A 13,321-nucleotide genomic window follows, 5' to 3' on the forward strand; every position below is an offset into this window, starting at 1 on the left:
ACATCATGGAACCAACCAGGGAACAGGCAATTTTAGATCTTGTACTGTGTAATGAGACAGGGTTAATTAGCAATCTCATAGTAAAGGATCCTCTGGGGCAGAGTGATCATAATACGATAGAATTTCACGTTAATTTTGAGAGTGACTTGCCTAAGTCCGAAACTAGAGTCTTAAAGTTAAATAAAGGCAATTACATAGGTATGAGGAGCGAGTTGGCTAAGGTAGATTGGGAAAAATAGATTAAAAGGTATGGCAGTAAATAAGCAGTGGCTAGCATTTAAAGAAATATTTAATAATTCTCAACAAAAATACATTCCATTGAGAAACAAAAGCTCCATGGGAAAAGTGATCCAACCGTGGCTAACTAAAGAAGTTAAAGATAGCATTAGATTGAAAGAATAAGCTTATAATGTTGCAAAGAATAATAGTAAGGCTGAGGATTGGGAGAGTTTCAGAAACCAGCAAAGGTTGACCAAAAAATTGATTAAAAAGGGAAAAAATAGAATATGGGCGAAAACTAGCAAGAAATATAAAAGCAGATTATAAGAGCTTCTACAAGTATGTATAAAGGAAGAGGGTAGCAAAAGTAAACGTTAGTCTCTTAGAGGCTGAGACAGGAGAAATTATTATGGGGAATAAGGAAATGCCAGGAGCGTTAAACAAATATTTTGTATCTGTCTTTACAGTAGAAGACACAAAAAGCATACCAAAAATGGTGGGGAACCAAGGGCCTAATGAGGGTGAGGAACATAATTAATATAAGTAGAGGAAAAAGTACTAGGGAAACTAATGGGACTACAAGCCGACAAATCCCCTGGACCTGACTGCCTACATCCTAGGGTTCTAACAGAGGTGGCAGAAGAGATAGTGGATGCATTGGTTTTGATCTTCCAAAATTCCCTAGATTCTAGAATGGTCCCAGCGGATTGGAAGATCGCAAATGTAACATCGCTATTCAAGGAAGGAGGGAGAGAAAAAACAGGGAACTACAGGCCAGCTGGCCTGACATCAGTCATTGGGAAAATGCTGGCATCTATTGTTGAGGAAGTGGTATCACGGCACTTAGAAAATCATAACTTGATTAGGCAGAGTCAACATGGTTTTATGAAAGGGAAATCGTATTTGACAAATTTATTAGAGTTTTTTGAAGATGTAACTAGCAGGGTAGATAAAGGGGGACCAGTGGATGTAGTATATTTGGATTTCCAAAAGGCATTCGATAAAGTGCCACGTAAAAGGTTATTACACAAGATTCGGGCTCATGGGGTTGGGGGTAATATAGTAGCATGGATAGAGGATTGGTTAACGGACAGAAAACAGAGAGTAGAGATAAACGGATCTTTTTCAGGTTGGCAGGCTGTAACTAGTGAGGTGCCGCAAGGATCAGTGTTGGGGCCTCAGTTATTTACAATCTATATTAATGACCTAGATGACGGGACTGAGTGTAATGTATCCAAGTTTGCTGATGATACAAAGCTAGGTGGGACAGTAAGCTTTGAGGAGAACACATAGGCCGCGATTTTGATTTCGGTGTCGGGGTGGGTGTGTCAGCTGGTTTCCGGGTTCCAGTCCCGCCCCCAGCTGCCTCCGCTCCACAGACATGATTTTCCCTTGATTGGCAGGGTGGGCTTAACAGCCAATTAACAGGAAGCAGGTCTGATGACATCATTTGATGATGCGTCATCTGCTGGTTTCCTTAACGGGTCCATGCACAATTTTATTTTGACAATTGATTTTTCAGCATTTGATAGCATTGAGGTGCTGAAAACACTGACAATCACTGCACAAAGGAGAACTCTTGCACCCAGGCTCTTCAATGACTCCCTCCATATGCTGGAATAGATGGCAGCTGCAGGTGAGATGACAGAAGCGATCTGTCACTGGTGAGAGAGGTTCTCCCAATAAGATGGCACTGGATATATAGTTGGATTTAAAAACTTGTAAGCTAAAGAAATCTGTATATGTTTTAAAAATGCAGTAACCAACATTTTCTTTGCTCTGAAGCTCACCATGAGCAACACTGCATCCTTCACACTACTTCTGCAGCTGTCATCTTTTCACAAACATTATACCAGACTCACAACACGCCACACTTACCTGGCGTGGTGTCCGGACATCAGGAAACCTGACCTAGAAGCAGGAAAATCGAAAAACAGGCTGAAAACTACTGACAAATACCTGTTAATAATAGGCAGGTAATTGCCTTTAATCCATTTCCCACCACTAGGTGTCGGGTCCATTCGCCAATCAGGGACCCGACACTTGGGAAAGCTGTTTGGAGGTGGGTTGACAGCGGGTTCGGGACCCGCCGTCAATCAATAGGACTTTAACCTCTGACTCGCCTCTCTGAGCGCCGACAAAATCACGGCTAAAGAGTCTGCAAAGGGATATAGATAGACTAAGTGAGTGGGCAGTAAGGTGGCAGATGGAGTATAATGTAGGGAAATGTGAGGTTACTCACTTTAGTAGGAATAGAAAAACAGAATGTTTTTTAAATGGTGAGCACCTTTCAAATGTTGGTGTTCAGAGAGATTTGGGTGTCCTCGTGCAAGAAACACAGAAAGCTAGCATGCAGGTACAGCAAGCAATAAGGAAGGCAAATGGCATGTTGGCCTTATTGCAATGGGGTTGGAGTATAAGAGTAAGCAAGTCTTCCTACAATTGTACAGGGCCTTGGTGAGACCACGCCTGGAGTACTGTGCACAGTTTTGGTCTCCTTATCTAAGGAAGGATATACTTGCCTTGGAGGCAGTGCAACAAAGGTTCACTAGATTGATTCCTGGGGATGAGAGGGTTGTCCTATGATGAGAGATTATGTAGAATGGGCCTATACTCTCTGGAGTTTAGAAGAATGAGAGATGATCTCATTGAAACATACAAGATTCTGAGGGGGATTGACAGGGTAGACGCTGAGAGGTTGTTTCCCCTGGCTGGAGTGTCTAGAACTAGAGGGCACAGTCTCAGGATAAGGGGTAGGCCATTTAAGACTGAGATGAGGAGGAATTTCTTCACTCAGAGGGTTCTGAATCTTTGGAATTCTCTGCCCCAGGGGGCTGTGAATGCTAAGTCTTTGAGTATATTCAAGGCAGAGATAGATAGATTTTGGGACTCTAGGGGAATCAAGGGATATGGAGATCGGGCAGGAAAGTGGGGTTGAGGTCGAAGTATCAGCCATGATCTTATTGAATGGCGGAGCAGGCTCGAGGGGCCGTATGGCCGACTCCTGCTCTTATTTCTTATGTTCTTAAAATTTGACACCGAGTCACATAAGGAAATATTAGGACAGAAGACCAAAAGCTTGGTCAAAGAGGTAGGTTTTAAGGAATGTCTTAAAGGAGGAAAGAGAGGTAGAGATGCGGAGAGGTTTAGGGAGGAAATTCCAGAGCTTAGGGTCTTGGCAGCTGAAGGCATAGCCACCAGTTGAGCGATTAAAATCAGGGATGCTCAAGAGGTCAGAATTAGAGGAGTGCAGCTATCTCAGAGGGTTTTGAGGCTGGAGGCAAAGACATGGAGAGATTTGAAAACAACGATGAGAATTTTAAAATCGAGGTGTTGCTTAACCGGGAGCCAATGTAGGTCAGCGAGCACAGGGGTGATGGGTGAACAGGGCTTGGTGCAAGTTAGGACACGGGCAGCAGAGTTTTGGATGACCTCAAGTTTACAGAAGGTAGGATGTGTGAGGCCGGCCAGGAGTGGATTGGAATAGAAAACACAGAAAGAAACATAGTAAAATAGGAGCAGGAGTAGGCCATACGACCCCTCGAGCCTGCTCCGCCATTCAATATGATCATGGCTGATCCTCTATCTCAATACCATATTCCCGCTCTCTCCCCATATCCCTTGATGCCTTTTGTATCTAGAAATCTATCTCCTTCTTAAATATATTCAGTGACTTGGCCTCCACAGCCTTCTGTGGTAGAGAATACCACAGGTTCACCACCCTCTGAGTGAACAAATTTCTCCTCATCTCAGTCCTAGATGTCCTACCCCATATCCTGAGACTGTGACCCCTCGTTCTAGACCGCCCCGCTCCCCCCACCCCCGCCCACCCAGCCAGGTCTAACCCTGTCAGAATTTTATACGTTTCAATGAGATCCCCTCTCATTCTTCTAAACTCTAGTGAATATAGGCCTAGTCGACCCAATCTCTCCTCATATGACTGTCCTGCCATCCCAGGAATCAGTCTGCTGAATCCTCGCTGCACTCCCTCTATGGCAAGTATATCCTTTCTTAGGCAAGGAGACGAAAATTGCACACAGTACTCCAGGTGTGGTCTCAACAAAGCTTTGTATAACTGTAGTCAGACATCCTTGCTCCTGTACTCAAATTCTCTTGCAATGAAGGCCAACATACCATTTGCCTTCCTAACTGCTTGCTGCACCTGCATGTTTGCTTTCAGTGACTGGTGTACAAGGACACCCAGGTCCCTTTGTACATCAACATTTCCCAATCTATCACCATAAAAATAATACTCTGCCTTTCTGTTTTTCTTACCGAAGTGAATAACTTCACATTTATCCACGTTATACTGCATCTGCCATGTATTTGCCCACTCACTCAACTTGTCTAAATCGCCTTGAAGCCTCTTTGCATCCTACTCACAACTCACAATCCCACCTAGTTTTGTGTCGTCAGCAAACTTGGAAATATTACATTTGGTTCCCTCATCCAAATCATTGATATACATTGTGAATAGCTGGGGCCCAAGCTAGTCACCTCCTGCCACCCTGAAAAAGATCCATTTATTCCTACTCTCTGTTTCCTGTCTGTTAACCAATTTTCAATCCATGCCAGTATATTACCCCCAATCCCATGTGCTTTCATTTTGCACACTAACCTCTTTTGTGAGACTTTATCAAAGGCCTTCTGAAAATCTAAATACACCACATCCACTGGTTCTCCCTTATCTATTCTACCAGTTACATCCTCAAAAAACTCCAGTACGTTTGTCAATCACGATTTCCCTTTCATAAATCAATGTTGACTTTGTCTAATCCCGTTGATATTTTCTAAGTGTCCTGTTACCACATCCTTTATAATATACCCTAGCATTTTCCCTACTACTGATATTAGGCTAACTGGTCTATAGTTCACTGTTTTCTCTCTCCTTTTTTATATAGTGGGGTTACATTTGCCACCCTCCAACCTGCAGGAACTGTTCCATAATCTATAGAATTTTGGATGATGACAACCAATGCATCCACTATTTCCATGGCTACCTCTTTTAGTACTCTCGGGTGCAGATTATCAGGCCGTGGGGTTTTATCGGCTTTCAGTGCCATTAATTTCACCAGCACTTTTTTTACTAATACTAATTTCCTTTAATTCCTCCTTCTCACTAGACCCTTGGTTCCTTAGCATTTCTGGGAAGTTATTTGTGTCCTCATCTGTGAAGACAGAACCAAAGTATTTGTTTAATTGCTCTGCCATTTCCTTGTTCCCCATTATAAATTCTCCCATTTCTGACTGTAAGGGGCCTACATTTGTCTTCACTAACCTTTTTCTTTTTACATACTTATAGAAGCTTTTACAGTTCGCTTTTATGTTCCTTGCAAGTTTACTCTCATACCCTATTTTTCCCCTCTTAATCAATCTCTCGGTCCTTTTTTGCTGAACTCTAAACTGCTCCCAATCCTCAGGCTTGCTACTTTTTCTGGCAACTTTATATGACTCCTCTTTGGATCTAATAGTCAAGTCTAGAGGTAACAAAGGCATGGATGAGGGTTTCAGCAGCAGATGAGCTGAGGCAGGGGTGGAGTCGGGCGATATTCTGGAGGTGAATATAGGCAGTCTTAGTGAAGACACAGATATATGGTCGGAAGCTCATTTCGGGGTCAAATATGACACCAAGGTTGCGTACAGTCTGGTTCAACCTCCGACAGTTGCTGGGGAGAGGGAAATAACTTTTAAAGGTAGCCTTTAACTTCACTTCCGCCTGCATTTATTTTTAGAGGGCGGCCACCAGACATTAAAGAAGTGAAGTACAACAATCAATAATTTAATTGTGATTTAAATATCATTAGCACACAAATTGCAGTAGTTCAGCAGGTGCTACAGATCACCTACATTGTGGAAATTGCAGGCAGGGATTTGACACTGCACCTCCCCCAACCCATTTTCCTCTTTTGGCTGCCTGAATCTGCCTGAGAACATGTGATATGAGGAGAATCGAGTCCTTACTTTCAAATCATTGTAACAGTCCAAACTAGAATGCATCTGCAGAATGTAGGTTTATTCTGGAGAAAAGGTTGATACTCCTTTGTTGGGTTTAATATACAGTTTTGATGTCCACTCCTTAAGTCCCATTATTTTACCAAGTACCACTTCCTTAGTGATTTTAATCGTATTTAGCTCCTCTTCCCCCTAGAGCCCCCTGTTTGTCCAGTGTTGGGATATTCTTAGTGTCCTCTACCGTAAAGACTGATACAAAATATTTCTTCAGTGTTTTTGCCATCTCCATGTTTCCCACCATTAATTTCCCAGTCTCATCCTCTAAGGGACCATAGACAGGCTAAGTAAGTGGGCAGAGATTTGGCAGATGGAATACAATACTGGAAAGTGTGAGGTTATGCACTTTGGCAGGAAAAATCATAGAGCAAGTTATTATCTTAATGGCAATAAACTGGAAAGTACTGTAGTACAAAGGGATCTGGGGGTCCTGGTGCACGAAACTCAAAGTTAGTATGCAGGTGCAGCAAGTGATCAAGAAGGCCAATGGAATGTTGGCTTTTATTGCTAGGGGGAAAGAATATAAAAACAGGGAGGTATTGCTGCAGTTATACAAGGTATTGGTGAGACCGCACCTGGAATACTGCATACAGTTTTGGTGTCCATACTTAAGAAAAGACATACTTGCTCTCGAGTCAGTACAAAGAAGGTTCACTCGGTTAATCCCGGGGATGAGGGGGTGGTCATGTGAGGAGAGGTTGAGTAGATTGGGACTCTACTCATTGGAGTTCAGAAGAATGAGAGGCAATCTTATTGAAACATATAAGATTGTGAAGGGGCTTGATCGGGTGGATGCGGTGAGGATGTTCCCAATGATGGGTGAAACTAGAACTAGGGGGCATAATCTTAAAATAAGGGGCTGCTCATTCAAAACTGAGATGAGGAGAAACTTCTTCACTCAGAGGGTGGTAGGTTTGTGGAATTTGCTGCCCCAGAAAGCTGTGGAAGCTACATCATTAAATAAATTTAAAACAGAAATAGATAGTTTCCTAGAAGTAAAGGGAATTAAGGGTTACGGGGAGCGGGCAGGAAATTGGACATGAGTCTAGGTTCGGATTGGTCATGGCCCTGTGGGTAGTGGAGCGGGCCCAGGGGCCGTGTAGCCTGGTTCTGCTCCTACTTCTTGTGTTCTAATTCTGTGTTAGATTTCAGGAGATGGTTTTATTCCTGTTCCTGGCTGGGGTGGAGATCGCCTTTATAGAAGGTAAGTACTGTAGAAAATATAGGGACAGAGTGATCTCCTGGAAGAGTTTCGATCGCCTAGATGGGTCGGAGAGGAATTTCCCAGATTTTTTTCTCCCAAATTGGCCATTGGGTTTTTTATCTGGTTTTTTGCCTCTCCCGGGAGATCACATGGGTTCGGGTGGGATGGAGAGTGATAGAAGATTTGAGGTTAGGATCAGATCAGCCATGATCTTATTGAATGGTGGAGCAGGCTCGAGGGGCCAATTGGCCTACTCCTGCTCCTATTTCTTATGTTCTTATATAATAAACTGCCCTTGCCTATAGGCTGCACCTCCAACTCAAATATTTTTGCTTTAAAATAATGCCGCTTTTACATGAATTGATATAGTAATTTAATGTAAGTAATATATACACTGAATAAAATCCTTTATTCTAAGTGTAATGAACAACTACATCCTTTGTCACAGTTTGGCCCATGATTCAGCAGCAGAAACACTGAACTGAAAAATGTAGCTACAACTGCACCAGTAGGCTGTGAGCAATAACCTATTCAAACTATCATTGTCACTTCACCTGCAACTTCTTTATTTCATAATCTCGCTGTGCACAAACATAGTGGCCCATAATTTCCGATAGAAGGCTTCCTGCGTGTGGATGTCTCCTATCGGAAAAAAATCTACGAACTTACCTGAGGGCTCCCGAGGTCCGGACACTTCCGCTCCTGGGCCTCTCCACAGCCGAAATACGCAGAGCCCATGAATCCCAGGGGCGCATGCGGTTCGCAAGCGTCCCTGGGATCACGTGGGCCAGGCCAGCCAATAGAAGAAGGGAATCTCCCTTCATACTTTTGACAGATAGACCTGTCAAATATGAATGGAGATCAGCCTGAAAAGACACTAAAACATTAAATACATTTTTAAAAAGCATCGCATTTTTAAAATGAGTTAAAATTACATTAAATTAAATATTTCAAACAAAATTTTAATTTTTGAAAAAAATAGTTTTTTACAGGGCTAAAAATAAACTTCCCTTTTTTAAAAGTATTTTTAAATGATAAATGAGTGAAATTTAAAAAAAAAAAAACTTTTTTTCAACTCTTATGCTGGTAAAAGCAGACCTTACGCTTGCTTTTACCAGGCGTAAGATTTCTAAGGGTTTTCTGCGGGCGGAGGTTCTGCAGAAAGCGGAACTCTCCACCTGCAGAGGCCCTTCTCCAGGGCAGGCAGAGGATCTGTCAGAAGGATTCTTGACAGATCGGAAATGCTGGTTTTCAGCGCATGCGCTTCGCATGCCTGAAACCGAGGTGTGTACACAGCGCATTGAAATATACGGGCCAGTGTTACATTTTTCTATCATCTCCACTGTACACTTTGCACTCTTCTATTTTCTGTCATGAATGTGGGAGATATTTATCCCAATGACCCTCACAAATGACATAACACTAGTAAGAATGCAAGAGAACATCTCATTAGAGCAGTAGCGTTATTTACATGTTATTTGTTTAGCCTCTTACTTAGTTCCCGACTGTTTGTTGCATCATATTCACACACTGTTATTGAGTTCCTTACAATAATTTATTAACATTGTGGCAGAGACCACATAGGGACAATAACACAATTCACTATGTATAGCCAATGTTGTTATGTGTACGTACTGGGTTGGGTTATTGGGGCAGGGTCCCTTTAAGAGCGTAGGTAGCGTGATGATGTCATAGCCCTGCAACGAGGCTGGGGCCCTCAGTCCTCATGGAGAGTGAATAAAGTAACACGCGTTTTGCCTTTGCTGCAACAAAAGTCTCAGAGCCTGTTGATTTATAGTGACTCCAACAACATCTTACTTTGACAAGTTGCAACAAGTCAGAAAAGCAGGCTTTATCCTTGCTGGGTAAATAAAGTTACTAACAAATTAAATCAATATGCTTTGGATTTTTTTAACTGCATTTTGGCAGGAAATGGTGTTCAAGTGCACTCTAGTGCATTGAACCCTTGAATAAAGCATGGACTCCAGTTTAACTTAAGCATGACTGCAATATTAATTTTCTATCAGCTTGGTTCAGTTCATAGCACTTGTGTCTTTCAACTGAGAAAGCTGTGGTTTCAAGTCTCCCTTCAGGTCTTGATAATATAATGTAGGCTAACACTCTAGTGCACTAGTGAGCAAGTGTTGGAGGCAGTGTTTATTGAATGAGAAATTACACTATTCAGGTGGACATAAAAGACCCAACGGCACTATTTTAAGAAGTGCAGGGAGTTGTCCCACTGTTCTGTTCAAAAGTGCTCCCTCAACTACCATCAAAAACAGTTTGGCCCCAATCTTGACAGGAGTGGGTTGCGTAGGCGGGGGGCGGAGTTTTGGATGGTGCATATTATTTTTTGCCAGGATCCCCGCCCGGAAGCTTGGCTTCCAGTTGGGCGGGGGACACTCTGGAGCAAGTGCAGCCCCAAGAATGGAACCTGCAGCTGCCACTGAGGGCGTTGGAGGGTGGTTCTGACCCCCGACACCAGGGGGTTGGGGGGGGGCGCGGGGTAGTGGTGGTTGGGGCATCCGATTCCAGGGGGGCTTGATCCCCTATCCTGGGGGGGGGGGGTGTCTGATCCCCAACCCTTGGGGGTCTTTCTATGGGGGGAGGGGTACGATCCAAGGCAACAGGGTATGCTTGGGGGACTGGGGAGATGCACAACTGCTCCTCCTGGCCTACAAGAAGTTCTGTGAAGGCACGTACCTTCTTCTCCCCGAAGCTGTCCTCATCTCCCTTCAGCTGTCGGGATTCCCGTGGCCTGGGAAACCCGGCTGGCCAAGGTTAAACCTGCAAAGCGGGTTAAATCTGAGGCTGCCAGCCTCACTGTAATATTTAAATAGCCAACCTGCCTCCTGGGAATGGGTTGGCTGCCCGTCCCTTGCCCCGCCTCCATTAAACCCGGACGTGGGTGGGTTGAGGTCAGGTTTGAGATTTTTAAAGTTACAACATCTCATCCGACCCAAAGCCACCATATTTGGGAGTTAATATTCACCCCATTTACTTTAGAACCGGGATTCCCAAACTCTGGTAAGCATACTCCTGGGGGGACATTCTGGGGGCTTATGCGGAGAAATGGTCTAATGGTGGATTTTACTTATTAATTATTTTATTTATTTATTTATTGCATTTTTATAACAGGCTACTCAGTCGAAGCTTTAAAACTCTGGGAATTTGTAATATAAAGTAGTTAATTTACTTCAAGATGTACCAATGAGAACACATGACGTACAGAGTCCTTACCTCAAATCACCATATACTACAGTGTGGTTTCAGTTGCACAGCAACTGTCCAGTCTAAAACCTGTATGCTGGTATGGGTTCATGGGCAGCTGGTAGATCTGGAAGTGGGTACACAATAAGTAAAGTTTGGGAATCTCTGCTTTAAAAGTAATCCATTGGTTGTAAAATGCTTTGGAATGTCTTGAGGATGTGATAAGATGCTATAGAAATACAAGTTTGTTCTTCTCTTTCCTTATATATTTTTTACATGTGGTTATGAATTTTTAACATTTATTATTTTTCCAAATCTCATGAATTCATATATACATTAAAGACTTTACTGGATGGGATGCAACAAATGACAAAAAAATCTCATGTCAGAACTAATTGAGAATGCTAAAACTGCTGCAGGTGCTCAGATGGTGTGAACATAGCAAAATCATCCTTAAGGATGACAAAAGCTGTTAAGCTGTCACACCATTAAACTCTCGCACTGATGCACCTGCAGTTTACTCGACATATTTTAGATAATCACAATATTCACTTATGATTTGATTTAAGAAAAATAATTTAAGGTTGTCAGAACGCCAGTCACCTGTGGGCCTGTTACATAGCTAACTTGTGTGCACAGCTACCTATGTATAACAATTAAATCACTTAGCATATTCTGCTGATATATTTTCTTAAATTGCAAAATTCCAAACAAGTTTTTTTGCTGGATGGAATAATTATGGATTGGATCAAACCTTTAGCTGAGTGGAATTAGAGTAAGTGAATATCTGTTTGGATCCCTAAATCTGTGGTTAACTATATTTGAGTGTCATCAGCACGTAAGACAATCAGTGTCATTTTGAAGGAGTGTTATCTAAAAGAGATTAGCACTAACAATATAAGACATTAAACTGATGCACCAGCTGCCTGTTTATATGGATTTATAAAAGATCCCGTGGCATTATTTGAAGAAGAGCAGGGAATTGTGCTGGTCAATATTCTTCCCTCAAGCAACATCACCAGACAAATTATCTGGTCATTCATTCATTTGCTGTTTGTGGAACCTGGCGATGCACAAATTGGCTGCTCTGTTTGCCTATAAAAGAAAGACTTGCATTTATATTGCGCCTTTCACGAGCACTGGATGTCCCAAAGCGCTTTACAGCCAATTAAGTACTTTTTGAAGTGTAGTCACTGTTGTAATGTAGTAAACACAGCAGCCAATTTGCGCACAGCAAGCTCCCACAAACAGCAAGCTCCCACAAATAATCTGTTTTAGTGATGCTGATTGAGGGATAAATATTGGTCAGGACACCGGGGATAACTCCCCTGCTCTTCTTCGAAATAGTGCCATGGGATCTTTTAAGTCCACCTGAGAAAGCAGACAGGACTGTGACTGTATTTCAAAAATAGAGTAATTAATTGGTAAGTGCCTTTGCATGTCCTGAGGACATTATAAAGTGCTTATAGCAATGTAAATTCTTTCTTTCACTATGGAAATTTGCTAACATTTATAATCCCAATGATTTATCCATGACACACGAATCATCATGACAATATCCTCAAAGTCTAAAATAATTAATATACTTTGTAAATAACACATTTAATTTAAATAATCAGTGCTTTAAAATCAGCTTATCACCATTTAAAATAAAATTAAAATGGAAAAACGAGCTTGTGTTCAAAATTTAAATGTGACATTTATTTTGTTATTGTAGGTTTTGGTAACAGAAAAATAGTACAATTTCAGTGAGTTTGTAAAACAGAGTTCCATGTAAACACTAAATGTCAATGCAAACAATAATTTACAAGTCACATACTTGCACAATTTGTTAATTTGTATAACTACAAATCAGTACAACAGAGATGTAACAATGGAGGACATTGTTTACCTGGGTATTTCTTTAGACAAAACATAACAATTGGGCTAGGTTCTAGAAACAACTCACACTATTAAATTTATTCACTGTAATATATGCTAATTGCATTAAGCATCCCGTAATTTCTGCAGATGCCACAACACTAGCCCTCAGTTACACGAATACTGCTGCAATTTCTGATCTAGTATTGTTCAGCAGAAAACAGCAAACAGCTCACTTAGTTACAATACTAGACATCTTAAGTTGTACAGGACATTGTTTTCACAGTTGTTACTATTTTGATCTAAAAGTGGCTATTCATTAGTAGTCAAAGTTGCCATAAAATAGTATACATTATATAAGTATTTTAAGAACTATTTTCCCAACATCTAAAGATACAACTGCTCGCAACTAGAATATAAGGCAGATTTCTGATTAAGCGTTTGCTTTAGTTTTACCCACCTACTTTATTACTAATTTAAATAAGCATTTAGTAGATGGTTTTGCCTCTGGAAGAGGGGCTCGCTTTTGCACATCAGTTTCTGCTTTCATAAAAATCACAGGAAATAAAGATTTGCTAGAAGAAAAATGTCAAATATATCCATATAGCTGCATGTTTGTGTTATCCTGTGAGCTCTGCAAGTATTGGAGGAGGAAAGAAAATAGGTAAATATGTCACATACCTACACTATATCTTATTACAGGAACATTCCAGAAACATAATTGACTTGAGTGCTACATACGCTGAAGAATGGGCTGCAGAAAAAAAAAATTCAAATTAAATAGTCACTGGTCAATGACATTATATAATTGCAGCAATA

The sequence above is a fragment of the Somniosus microcephalus genome, chromosome 4 (assembly GCF_052327205.1).
Source record: "Somniosus microcephalus isolate GS21.2 chromosome 4, FLI_Smic_1.0, whole genome shotgun sequence".
Classification (NCBI taxonomy): domain Eukaryota; kingdom Metazoa; phylum Chordata; class Chondrichthyes; order Squaliformes; family Somniosidae; genus Somniosus; species Somniosus microcephalus.